General features: G+C 37.5%; 1 protein-coding gene across 6 annotated transcripts in view; it reads right to left on the bottom strand.

Moving 5' to 3' along the window:
- The window catches only part of Rin2 (Ras and Rab interactor 2), a 224,005-nt gene that overhangs the window by 106,837 nt on the left and 103,254 nt on the right, over positions 1 to 13,914 (bottom strand). The gene's annotated exons all lie outside the window — the stretch shown is intronic.

Raw genomic sequence — 13,914 nt, 5'->3', positions numbered from 1 at the left:
GACAAAGGCAGGAAGTGAGTATTCCTGACTCTCCAGGGAACACCAGGCTCAGTCCCTTTAGAGAAAGCCTCGCTGTGGCTTCCTAGGTGGCTCCCAGAGCGACTGCTGAGGTAAAGGAAGGTCTGTTCTTAAAAGTGAAAATGACTCGCAGGTCCCCTGGCCAGGATCCAGGCTGCGCTGGCAGACTGCTGAGCAAGACCATTCAAGACTGGCTGTCCAACACATTCTACCCAGAGCGACTAAAGCCAGGCACCCGCGGAGGCCACCGCTGCCTGGAGATTGGCTACAGCCTGGGCTTTGGGGATTCTAACAGAGTTCCCAATTTCCAGTTCCCAATTCGTGGAACGAGAGTGAGTCAAGCATTCTCTGGCTTTTGTGTTTCCTAGTGTCAGGTCAGGCAAGATGGAGGGTCTGAACTGCCTATTCATGTATGGCTTAACCACAGGGAGATATGTACTACGTGAACATCACAAAGTGTAACTATACAAATCAATAGCCACAACAGCACCGTCACTAGGCGTTATAATCTTATGGTACCACTGTCCAAAACAGGGTTGTTGTTGACAGAAGCTCATGACTGAATTGAGATGGGTCTTCCCTGTCCCAACCCCTCCCTCCTCTCCTCTCTTTTTAATTTATTTAGTCAAACTGTACCCTTCCTATTTGAGGGGAGGGGGAGTATTGTTAATTGACAAGTGAAGTTTGTAGTGTACAAATGATGTTTTGATTAACATAACCATCCTCACATACTTATCATTTATTTGTGGAGAAAACACTTGAAATCTACTCCCCAAGCAATTTTCAAATACACATACATTGTTATTAGCTATAGTCATCATGTTTCACGATAGATCTCTCGGACTCACTCCTCCTGTTTAACTGAAATTGTGTTGTCTTTGACATCACCCCAATCCCTTCCCTCTTTCCCATTTTATTTGCTTTCGATCACAAGCATAAACCCACAAGAGAATAGCAGTTCCAACTATAATGGAATCCACCATTCACAAATCTGATTTTAAAAGAAGTTAGCTTATTTAAGACCTGGGCTCCTCATCTCCAAGCTGCTGTAAGAGATGACTAGAAATCATTATTTTTCTTTTTTCTTTCCCTTCCTTACCCATTCCCCACCACTCTCTCTTTTTCAGTACTGGGGATTTAACCCAGAGCCTCATTTATGCTAGGGAAGCACTGAGCAACACCCCAGTACCTTCCCCCCTTTTTCTAAATTTTTATTTTGAGACAGGGTCTTGATAAGTTTCCCAGACTGGCCTTGAACTTGCGATCTTCCTGCTTAGTCTTCTGAGTAACTGAGATCGTATTTGTACTTCCAGTCTATATTTTCTTTCTTTCTTTCTTTCTTTCTTTCTTTCTTTCTTTCTTTCTTTCTTTCTTTCTTTCTTTCTTTCTTTCTTTTTTTTTTCTTTTTGTGGTGCTGGGGATTGAACCTTGCACATGCTAGGCCAGGGTTCTATCTCTTAGCTATATCCCAGCCCTACTTTTATGTTTCCTTTCTACTAGTGGAATGAGGCAAGGAAATATGGACTTCAATCTTAATAAACAAGATCTTATTATTACAATTATTTTACAGCCCAACTGGCAGACAGAAAAGAAAATGACTCACCCCAATGTACCTGTCAAGTAAAATCCAAATCCAAAAAATGCATTTCACCTTTTTGCCTGGTTCTGAAATAGCTCCCACCATGGCAGGTCTTTCTTTTCAATGCTTTAGTCTTTCTTCAGAGAGGTAGAAGCAATTAGGGCAGCTCTGTGTCTGGATCCAGGGAAGGTTTCTGAATATTTCCATAATTATCTTTCTATTACCATGGATTTTGCAAGTTGGATAGAAAAATGTTATTCCATACTCTGGCTTGACAATTGAAGTTATGTGAATTAAAAAAAAAAAAAAATGTTCCAAGTGTCTTATATCTCTGTCCAGCACTGGTTTTCCCTCATTCAATAGTCAAACTTTTAAATAAGAGTTTTAAGATAATAAAAAATTTCCATTGAAAATAGAAACTAACTTATGGAAGTATAAAAAATCAGAGGCAAAGAATTACTATCCTAGTCCCCTTACTCAATAATCATGTTTTTAAATAGAATTAGGAACAAAGCTCTGTACCTTGATTTTCCTAAAAGTAACAAAAGAAATGTAATACACACACACACACACACACACACACATACACACACACACTAGCAAGGTAGCAAGGTATTTGGGATAAAATGAATGGTCATTTTGCTAGTTACAGGGTTGGTGCACAAATGGAGCTAATTCTAGTGAGCATCTATCCCTTTCCTACTTGGAAAACTGATTCGTAGATTCATAGAAACTCTCACTTCATGCACATTGCTCTACCAGTGCCCATGTAGCTGGTGGCCATGTAGTGAACCAAGGGCAAAAGGTGTACAACTCCACTGGTTAGAAAGTTCTCCTTTTCTTGGGTAGGAAACTCCCTATTTCCCCTTCTATCCTAACTTCTTCTCTTGGGTCATTCAAGAATTAGCCTCCTGTGTGGGCTGGGGATATAGCTCAGTTGGTAGAGTGCCTGCCTCGCAAGCACAAGGCCCTGGGTTCAATCCCCAGCACCACAAAAAAAAAAAAAAAAAAAGAATTGGCCTCCTGCAACTCCCTTGTATGAGTCTGTTTGGCATTACTATAAAAAAAAACACTTGAGGCTGGGTAACTTTACAAAGAAAAGAGGTTTATTTAACTCTCAGGTGGTATAGGACATCACATGGAGAGGCAAGAAGTATAAATGTGTATCTCTTCTAGCCTCTCTCTTCTTATAAATCATGGAGGCTCCGCCCTGATGCCCTTATCTATTCCTAATCACTTCTCACAAGGTCCACCTCTACACACTATAATTAGATGAAGTTTCTATCCTCTTAATAATGGTGATTAGATTCCAATATAAGTTTTGGAGGGGACAAGCCATACCATCCCTTTTCTACATTCTTGTAGACACCACTTATTCCTCCCTGGAGTGATAGTTTTTCCTAAGCCTGTGGCTCAGATCTCAGGGCTGGTGGACTCTGCCCAACTGTAATATGGTTGAGGAGGGAGAAAGAGGTGCTACCCCAAGGGTCATTGCAATGTGTGCATTTTCAGACCTTCTCACTTGAAAAACTCCACATGTTAAGCGGTCAGAAAGCACTGCACATGTGTAGTGACTTCACACATACAATGTAGAATTATCCTAAGCTACCTGGGCTCTGAACCCAAAGGACACATGGTTGGAGAAGCCACACACTCTAGGTCTTCCTCAGGTTCTATCTGTCAATTTCTTACCACTTGAGTTTAGTGCTTTCTTTTCCAAAGCTGTCTGCCTGTGATGGTAAAAAGGAGTCCATGCAGGTGGCCACTTTAATTGGAGTTGTAATTTGGAAGTGCTTGGATTAAGTCTACACTGCAGACACAATATATTAAGTAATATATTTTCAATGTGTGTGTGTGTGTGTGTGTGTGTGTGTGTGTGTTTGTGTGTATGGGGGGTGCTGAGACTTGAATCCAGGGCCTGTGCAAGCTACACAAGTACCCCTACCACTGAACTGCACCCTGGCCACATTTAAACATTTTTTGAATTAACCATCTATAGAGACCTGGAGACTAGGACTCATGTGTAAGTAGCTTATTGAAGATGACTTGGAGTCATAAAATTGATATGAAGGGGATTGCGATACAGAAAAGGGAAGGCAACTAATATAATGCACAAGGTACATAACCTAACATGTAACCATGAACGAACCCCTCTGGGGAACTCTGGTAGCCAGTACAGACCATGCCTTAGAGTTAGCACCCAAAAGGGAAAAAGGAGGTCAAGTGTTTGTCATCCAACTCCCTCCCAGGCATTCACTGAGAGCAGCTCCCAAGAACCTTAATTCAGTAGGACTTCCAACATGCCCCTCTCTGGGTAGAATGGCTCTGGTTGCCAAAGTTAGTGATTAGGAGAAGTTTTCGTTTGGAAATCAGGCTGGCATGCATGAAAATCCTAAGTACTCCACAGGTGTGGGAAGGACTTGGCACTATCTGATAAAATTGGCAATTGTATTAGTCAGCTTTTTGTTACTATTACAAAATACCAGAGATAATTTATAAAGAGAAAAGGTTTATTTAGCTCACAATTCTTGAGATTCCAGTCCAAGATTGGGAAGCACATTGCTTTGGGCCTCTGACCATGTAGTGTACTATGGTGGGAGCATGTGGCGGAGTAAAATCACTCATTTCATCACCCAAGAAGCAAAAAGGGAATGAAAAAGGAGCTGGGATCCCACAATCCTCTTCAAATGCATGCCCCCAAAGTTAAGGACCGCCCACTAAGTCCTACTTCCTAAAGGTTCCCCCATCTCCCAAAGGCATCACCCTGGAGACCAACTCATTAGGACATGAACATTTAAGGGACATTTTATTTAAACCTTAGCAGCATGAGCAGAGCATTGGGCATAAAATGTGAATGTCAAGATTCTCTGCTTAGGTTGAGTTATCATTCTAGCATGGCCACAACTAGCTGACTCGAGTGTTTCTTTAGACAAGATATAAACTCTTCCAGTTCACCAGACCCCATGGATTGGCTTCCTCCACTCCTGTGCCCTGTAGACCCACCCATATCCCAGAAGACACCTGAAAGTGATTCACATCTGGTGCCTGATTCCATACACCACATCCCATCAGCTGATAGGAGATGGATGGACAAACTGCCCAGGTTAGTCATTCACTGGTTGTTCTCATATGAAACAGAATTTTCGGCTCAAGAACTTGAATGGAGAGTCACAGAATAGGTGCATATGCTTGAAAGCTCGGTTTAGAGCCATATGGTCGTTTAGTGATGGGAAGTAGATATCTAGAGTGAAGAGACCTAAGAATCCATTGGACCATAGTGGGTAGAAGTGAGGAGAGAAAATGTGCAATCAAAAGTCTCAAGCTATTTTGGTGGGTTGGTATTCTTTATCATCAAATACAGCAGACACAATATATTAAGCAATATTTTATATTACACTTATTAAGTACTATATTGTATACACTTCTGATCTAAGTATATTTGGACCAGAATAGCTTCAGAAGGCTGAAGGAGACCATGAGTTGTCAGAAGCAGGTAGAACTCTAAGATCTTATCATCATCTGATCATATGTTTAATTCAAAGATTTGGAATAAACTAAGGCAGACACTGATGAAGAAAAAGTCCCTAAAATACAACAGAATTTGCAGATGTCACCTTTGATGAGGACTTCTTAGTAGAGGGAGAGCTTCAGACCCTCTGAGGTCTGAAGATGCTTCAACTTGGGGATGAGGAAGACAGACCGAGGTCAGGTTTCTAACCTCTTCTGCCACCTTACAAAAGCAAGAGGAGACTCTACTCTCTTTTATTTAAATTACTGACTTGAATCAAATGCAATGGATTCAGTTCTTCTGATTAAGGGACAGAGTTGTGAACTGTTGTAAAGATGTTTTTACCCTGTTATTTTAATCTGGTTTGTGTGACCTTAAGAAGGTTTAACTCCTCATTTAATAAACACAAATATTTTAATTGGAATGATGTCAGTATCAATAATATTCATGGAGAAAATGTTTTCTGGAGCAAAGTCCATTAATCCATCTTAATTCTTTGGACACTTTTCTTATGTAGTACAGTTAAACTGCTTAAAACCATTTTTTTAAAGTTCTGTTTGACTCTGTACCTTTCTTCTTTTCTAATACAAGAATTGAAAGCAACTGAACTTTCCATGTTTTAGTCTATTTTTATTTTTTATTTTTTTGCAGTGCTGGGGATGGAACCCAGGGCCTTGTGCAAGCTAGGTAAGTGCTCTACCATTAAGCTATACCCCCAGCCCTTTATGTTTTATTCTAAAAGATTTTATAGTTTTAGCTCTTATGCATAGATCTATGCTCCACCTCAAATTAATGTCTGTATATGATGTGAAGTAGAAAGCTGACAGTCTTTATTTTTCCATATGAATGTTTAATTTTAATTTTATGGAAATAGTTTTTAGGGATGAATTCTGTTTCTCATAAACTTTATATCAAAAAAGTGATTGATCAAACAGATTTTCATCCTCATTAAACCTTACTGTTCAAGGTTCCTGATCCACAAGGTGGCTGTTGTTTTCATTATTTCTAAAAAGTTCGAATTTTTCTGTTGAATATTTAATTTTGTGTGATTATTTAATGCTATTGTCCATTTTTAGTAAATATCAAATGGGACTGCATAGTTTTAGCTCTTTTGATGTTTTCTGGTACCAGTGTGATTTTTCTCAGGCCAAGGTTTTTCCTTTTTTTCTCCTTGTTTGTTTGTTTGTTTGTTTGAGATAGGGTCTTGCTATGTTGCACAGGCTAAGCTTGACCTTGTGATTCTCAGTTTCCTAAATAACCAAAGGTTTTGTTTTTTCCTAAAGTTACATTCAACAGGCAGAGTTTCAATCTCTCATAAATGATGTTGGGTGTAGCTTTACCTATTTCATTAAGAAATGTCTAAACAAAGTCACCAAAAATATACATACACTGGAGAAAAGATAGCCTCTCCAACAAATGGTACTGAAAAACTGGAAAAAGCATATGTAGCAAAGTGAAATTAAACTCCTACCTCTCACCCTGCACAAAATTCAACTCAAAGTAGATCAAAGACTTAGGCACTAGAACCTGTGCCTAATAGAAGAAAAAGTAGGCCCAAATCTCCACCATGTCAACTTAGGAACTGACTTCCTTAAGATGTTTTTACCCTGTTATTTTAATCTGGTTTGTGTGACCTTAAGAAGGTTTAACTCCCCATTTAATAAACACAAATATTTTAATTGGAATGATGTCAATATCAAATAATATTCACAGAGAAAATGTTTTCTAGAGCAAAGTCCATTAATCCATCTTAATTCTAAAGTGCAAAAAGCAAAATCAAGAATCAATAAATGGGATGGAATGAAACTAAAAAGCTTCTTCACAGTAAAGGAAACAATCAATAACCTGAAGAGAGAACCTACAGAATGGGAAAAAAATCTTTACCAAATGCTCCTCAGATAGAATATTCATCTCCAGGATATATAAAGAACTCAAAAAAACTTAACATCAAAAATAATAATATTAATAATAATAACCCAATCAATAAATGGACAAAGGATCTGAATAAATACTTCACAGAAGAAGAAATAAAATTGATTGACAAATATATGAAAAAAATGTTCAACATCTCTAGCAATTAGAGAAATGCAAATCAAAACTACACTGAGATTCCATCTCACTCCAGTTGGAATAGCCATCATCAAGAATACAAGCAACAATAAGTGTTGACAAAGATGTGGGGAAAAAGTCCCATTGCTGGTGGGACTGCAAATTGGTGCACCACTATGGAAAGCAGTATGGAGATTCCTCAGAAAACTTGGAATGGAACCACCATTTGACTCAATCATTCCACTCTTGATTTATACCCAAAGGACTTAAAGTCAGCATACTACAGTGATGCAGCCACATCAATGTTTATAGCAGCTCAATTCACAATAGCTAAACTATGGAACCAACCTGGGTGCCCTTTGACAGATAAATGGATAAAGAAACCGTGGTATATATACACAATGGAATATCACTCAGCCTTAAAGAAGAATGAAACAATGCCATTTGCCAGTAAATGGGTGGAACTGAAGAATATTATGCTAAGTGAAATAAGCCAAAGAACCAAAGGTCTAATGTTTTCTCTGATAATGTGGATGCTGGTTCACAATAAGGGGGCAGGGGGAAGAATAGAGGTAATTGGACTAGATAGAGAGGAGTGAAGGGAGAGGAGGGGGGGCATGAGGATAGAAATGATAGTAGAATGAATTGGACATTATTGCACTATGTGCATGTATGATTACATGACCTGTATAACTCTACATCATGTATAAACAGATGAATGAGAAGTTACACTCCATTTATCTGTGGTGTGTCAAAATGCATTCTACTGTCATGTATAACTAATCAAAACAAATTTAAAAATATATATATATATATATATAAAGAAATGTCTACAATACTACAATATTTTGAAATTCTTAGATAATCAGTAAGACAAACAGAAGCAAACTATCCTCACTCTAATACTTTGTGACCCAGTAAAGAACTAGAGTAATTTTAAATTCAATATTCTTAATTTTGCTAATATATTTTTTATTTTATTTGTTAATAACTTACATTATTGCTAAAGAGTAAAGAACATACATAAAGTCCAAATGACTAGAGTCAAAATGTTGTGACAGTCACCTCTCTGAAGGAAAAAAGGAAAGACATCCTCACTCTGCAGAAAAATAGCCCCTTTGGTACATAATGCTTGGAATCGCATTACTAATTTCCTTCTTTTTCCTTTGTGCTTGTTTGTTTGTTTGTGGTACTGGAAATTGAACCCAGGTACTCACACATGCTAGGTAAGTGCTTTACCAGTGAGCTACATTGCCAGCCCTGTTTTTTTTTTTTTTTTTTGGTGCAATGCTGCTGCTGATGGAACCCAGGATCTTGTGCATACCATGCAAATGCTCTACTACTGAGCTGTACCGCCAGTCCTTTTTCTTCATTTTGGTCCTGCTCATGTTGAGGACTTTCCAAACTTTCCATTACCCTTAAGATATAACCTCCCATTTAAAACACTGATGTTCTGGAAAATGTTTAACAACTAGTTTTCAGGGGACTAAAAGCTTTAAGTTTTAGCATTTGCCTATTTTGTGGTGTAAATACTTAAAACTGTGGCTGATTTTGACCTTCCAACATGACATCAACAGACTGGCAAGATTCACAGCAATTTAATAATCAGTTCTAGTGAACAGGAAGAACAGATTCAGTTCACCACTGTATTTAATTCACCATTCCAAGCCACAGTGTCTCTAAAGAGGTTGATTTTATTTGATTCTTTATACTTTAAAGTAATAATAGCTAGCAAAAGTAAAAAATTAGATCCCTAGAAAAAAACCAGTGCTTTATCTATGAAACCACATTATTTGTCACTAGTAGGACATGAACTATTTTTGTGTCTTAACCAAGTTAAATAGTACTATCAGGAAAACTTGAAGGAATTCATATGTTCAATCTGCTACTTTAGACTTGACGAGTTTCATAACTTTAGAGTTTGAAGAGGAGAATAAAAGATCTTTCTTTAGCTGATCAGATATTGGAGATCCAATCTGCTTATTCACAGTAAGTCCTCCCTTATCCATGGTTTCAGTTATCCAAGGTCAATCACAGTTTGAAAATATTAAATGGAAAATTCCAGAAAAAAATTTATAAGTTTTAAATTGTGTGCTGTTTTGAATAGCATGATTAAATCTTATGTCCTCTTACCTGGGATGTGAATTATCACTTTTTCCAGTGTATCCATGCTGTATATGCTACCTGCCCATTAGTCAATTAGTAGCCACCTTGGTTTTCAGATTGATTGTCAAGATATCACAGTGCTTGTGTTCAAGTAGCTCAATGACCCCAAAGTGCAAGAGCAGTGATCCTGACAGTTCAAATATACTAAAGACATGCCAAATAAAGCACATCCATTACGTAAAAATGTGAAAGTGATTGACAATGAGAAAAAGAAATCATATGCCAAGGTTGCTAAGATTTACAGTAAGACTAAATCTTCTATCCATGAAATTGTGAAGAAGGAAAAAGAAATTTGTGGAAATTTTAAAGTCTCACTTCGAACTGTAAAAATTATGGCCACAGTGTGTGGTAAGTGCTTAGGAATTAGAGAAAAGTAAATCAAAACTAAGATTTCATTTCATTCCAATCAGAATGACAATTATCAAAAATACAAACAACAATAAATGTTGGCAAGGATGTGGGGGAAAAGATACACCCATACATTGCTGGTGGGACAGCAAATTTGTGCAACCATGATGAAAAGCAGTATGGAGATTCCTCAGAAAACTTGGAATGGAACCACCATTTGACCCAGTTATCCCACTCCTTGGTTTATACCCAAAGTACTTAAAATCAACATACTATAGTAACGCAGCCACATCCATGTTTATAGCAGCTCAATTCACAATAGTTAAACTACAGAACCAATCTAGATGCCCTTCAATAGATAAATGGATAAAGAAAATATGGTATGCATACATATACCATATATATTCTGTACATATGATGGAATTTTACTCAGCTTTAAAGAAGAATGAAATTCTGGCATTTGCTGATAAATGGATGGAGCTAGAGAATATCATACTAAGTGAAATAAGCCAAATCGAAAGAATCAAAGATCAAATGTTTTCTCTGATATGCGGATGGTAATTCACAATAAGAGGGGGTGGAATAGGGAAGAATAGAGCTACTTTGTATTAGGTAGAAGGGAGTGAAGGGAGGGGTAGGGGCATAGGGGAAGGAATGATAGTGGAGTGAGACATTATTACCTCATGTACACATATGACTGCATGACCGATGTGATCCTACAATATGTATAATCAGAAAAATGTGAGATAACACTCCATTTATGTATGATCTATCAAAATGTAGAAATGCATTCTTTTATCATGTATAACTAATTAGAACAAAAAAAATAAAATTAAATTGAAAAAAGATGACAGAAGCATTAAATTTGTGCATACATAAGGAAGAACATAGACTATTTAGGGTTCAGTACTTTCTGTAATTTTAGGCATCCTCTGGTGGGGGAGGCCTTGAGGATAAGGCGAACTACTGTATCTCTACTACCTTACACAGCACCTGGCATGAATGTGCTCAATAAAGGAAGAAAAAAAATGAGATTTTATTAGGATGTATTTCTTTTTCCTTTTTCACAACTTCACAGATAGATTTGTTCTTCCCATAGATATTAGCAACCTTCAGTATATGTGTTTTTCTTTGCTGAATGAGTAAGTATAGAAAATTCTAGTGAAAAGTCATCTGAACTGAAGAGTTTTTAAAGGATGATTTTCTCAAAAGCATGCAATGATAGAATGAACCATAGCTTCAGGAATGACAAGTTAAAAACTCTCAGGAATGTGAAGAGAGAGCCTACAGAGTGGGAGAATATCTTTGCCACTCATACTTCAGATAGAACGTTAATTTCCAGAATCTATAAAGAACTCAAAAACTCTACACCAAGAATACAAATAATCCAATCAACAAATGGGCTAAGGAAATAAACAGACACTTCACAGAAGAAGATGTACAAGCAATCAACAGATATATGAAAAAATGTTCAACATCTCTAGTAATAAGAGAAATGCAAATCAAAACTACCCTAAGATTTCATCTCACCCCAATTAGAATGGCGATTATCAAGAACACAAGCAACAATAGGTGTTGGAGAGGATGTGGGGAAAAAGGAACACTCATACATTGCTGGTGGGGTTGCAAATTAGTGCAGCCACTCTGGAAAGCAGTGTGGAGATTCCTCAGAAAGCTTGGAATGGAACCACCATTTGACCCAGCTATCCCACTCCTTGGCCTATACCCAAAGGACTTAAAATCAGCATATTACAGAGATACAGCCACATCAATGTTCATAGCTGCTCAATTCACCATAGCCAGATTGTGGAACCAACCTAGATGCCCTTCAGTTGATGAATGGATAAAGAAACTGTGGCATATATATACAATGGAATATTACTCTGCAATGAAGAATGATAAAATTATGGCATTTGCAGGCAAATGGATGAAATTGGAGAATATCATGCTAAGTGAGATAAGCCAATCTCAAAAAACTAAAGGACGAATGATCTTGATGATAAGTGGATGAGGACATATAATGGTGGGTGGTAGGGGTTAGCGTTAGGGTTAGGGTTAGGTTTAGGGTTAGGGATAAGGAGGGTGGTAAGAATGAAGGAAAGAAGGACTGTATAGAGGGAAAAGAGGGGTGGGAGGGGTGGGAGGGAAGGGAAAATAATAATGAATCAAACATCATTGCCCTATGTAAATTTATGATTACACAAATGGTATGCCATGACTCCATGTACAAATAGAGAAACAACATGTATCCCATTTGTATACAATAATAATAATAAAAAAATAAAGTAAAATAGGGGTTATTCGAACATAAAAAAAAAAAGAAAAGAAAGTCTCCCCCTCTCCACTTAAGGAGAAAGACAAGGTTTAATATTAAAGGTGTTCATATATGTTTTTAAGTTAAAACACAATACATGGGGCTGGAGTTGTGGCTCAGTGATAAAGCACTTGCCTAGCATGTGTGAGGCACTAGGTTTGATTCTCAGCACCACATATAAATACATGAATAAAATAAAAGTCTATCAATATCTAAAAAAAAATTTTAAAAACACGCAATACATGAGGTATTATACATGGTGTAAGTCATACACCGTGTTTGTGTGTTTATGTCTTTTTAAGTACTAATCTTGTAGGACAGAGATGAACAAACCTTTTCTGTAAAGGGTCAGACAGTAAATCTTTAAGACTTTAGGACCAAAAATGGTCTCTGTTGAATATTCTATTTTTTTTAAACAATCCGTGTAAAGCTGTAAAAACAACAAAACACTCTTAGTTCTAGGGCAATTAAAAAAAAAAAAAACCTCAGACAGAGTTTGACTAGTGAGCATTAGCTTGCCTTCTCCTCTCTGAAAGAATTGTGTTATTTCTTCAGGTAAGTAGAAAGAGTTTCACATCACTCAATTAAGAATAGGTTTAGAGAAAGGAGGAAAATAGGAAGAAAGCGGGAGATGAGGAAGGGAGGGTAGGGAAGAGGAAAAAGAATGGGGGAGAGGAGAGGTAAGGGGAGGCTGGGGTTGTGGCTCAGTGGCAGAGTGCTTGCTTAGCACATGTGAGGCACTGGGTTCAGTCCTCAGCACCACATACAAATAAAAAAGATAAAGGTATTGTGTCCATCTACAACTAAAAAAGTGTATTAAAAAAAGAGGTAAGGGGAAGGGGTTGGAAGAATTGGTATAGAGAAGGGAAGCAGAGAGGAGAAAAGGGACAGTACAGGAAGAAGATAATGTATTTAGAGGAGAGGGGACCTCACAGAGAAATTCCTAAATTCCTTCCTCAAGAAAAGAATACTCTCAGCCATCTGGAATATATTTTTATGCTAGATTTTTAAAGTTTTTAACTGATAAATAAAATACAAGAATTGTACATTAAAAAAAAAAAGAATGACAAGTTAAGATAAAAAGGTCAACGACTTAAATAACATGCTGGAAAAAAATTTATAACACTTTCAAATACTAGAGAGCAGGTTTGGGGAGTCCCCATGTTCTCTGTGGTTGGCCATTTCCTAGAGGTTGTGACCTAGAAGCCTTTTCTACCTCTATCACATACAGACCCACTTTGTTCTCTGAGAGACTCCTAATCAAGTATGTTTCCCAGCTCTTGAAGTTTTGCGAAATCATGATATTACAGAAGTCTCCAGGTGAGTGAGTGTCTAAGCCATCTCATCACCATTGGAGATCACAAAACAAAAATCCACCAAAACAAATGCAAACTCTCAGAGAAATATAACTGGCCAAGCAAATCCACTTCCCCATGTGTTTGTCTACATATGTGCATCCAAGAGTGGGGAGTAGAGCCTTAAAACTTCCAACCTTGTCCTTAGGAAATAGGTAGGAGAATCTTTAGCAATGAGGGAAATGCAAATCAAAATTACACTGAGGATTCATCTTACTCCAGTCAGAATGGCAGCTATCAAGAACACAAACAATAATGATTGCTGGAGAAGATGTGGAGAAAAAGAAACACTTTTACACTGTTGGTAAGATTGAAAATGAGTACAACCACTATGGAAATCAGCATGGAGTTTCTTCAAAAGACTAGGAATGAAACCACCATATGACCAAGCTATATCACTCCTTAGTATTTGTCCTAAAGAATTGAAGTCAGAATACTATAGTGATACATGCTACTCACATTTATAGCAGCATAATTCACAATATGGAACCAGCCTGTTTGTCAATGGACGAATGGATACACAAAATGTGGTATATATACATAATGGAGTTTTATTCATCCATAAAGAAGAATGAAA

The sequence above is a fragment of the Sciurus carolinensis genome, chromosome 2 (assembly GCF_902686445.1).
Source record: "Sciurus carolinensis chromosome 2, mSciCar1.2, whole genome shotgun sequence".
Lineage (NCBI taxonomy): Eukaryota > Metazoa > Chordata > Mammalia > Rodentia > Sciuridae > Sciurus > Sciurus carolinensis.
Note: the sequence above shows the minus strand (reverse complement) of the source record. Positions and strands in the feature narration are given on the sequence as shown.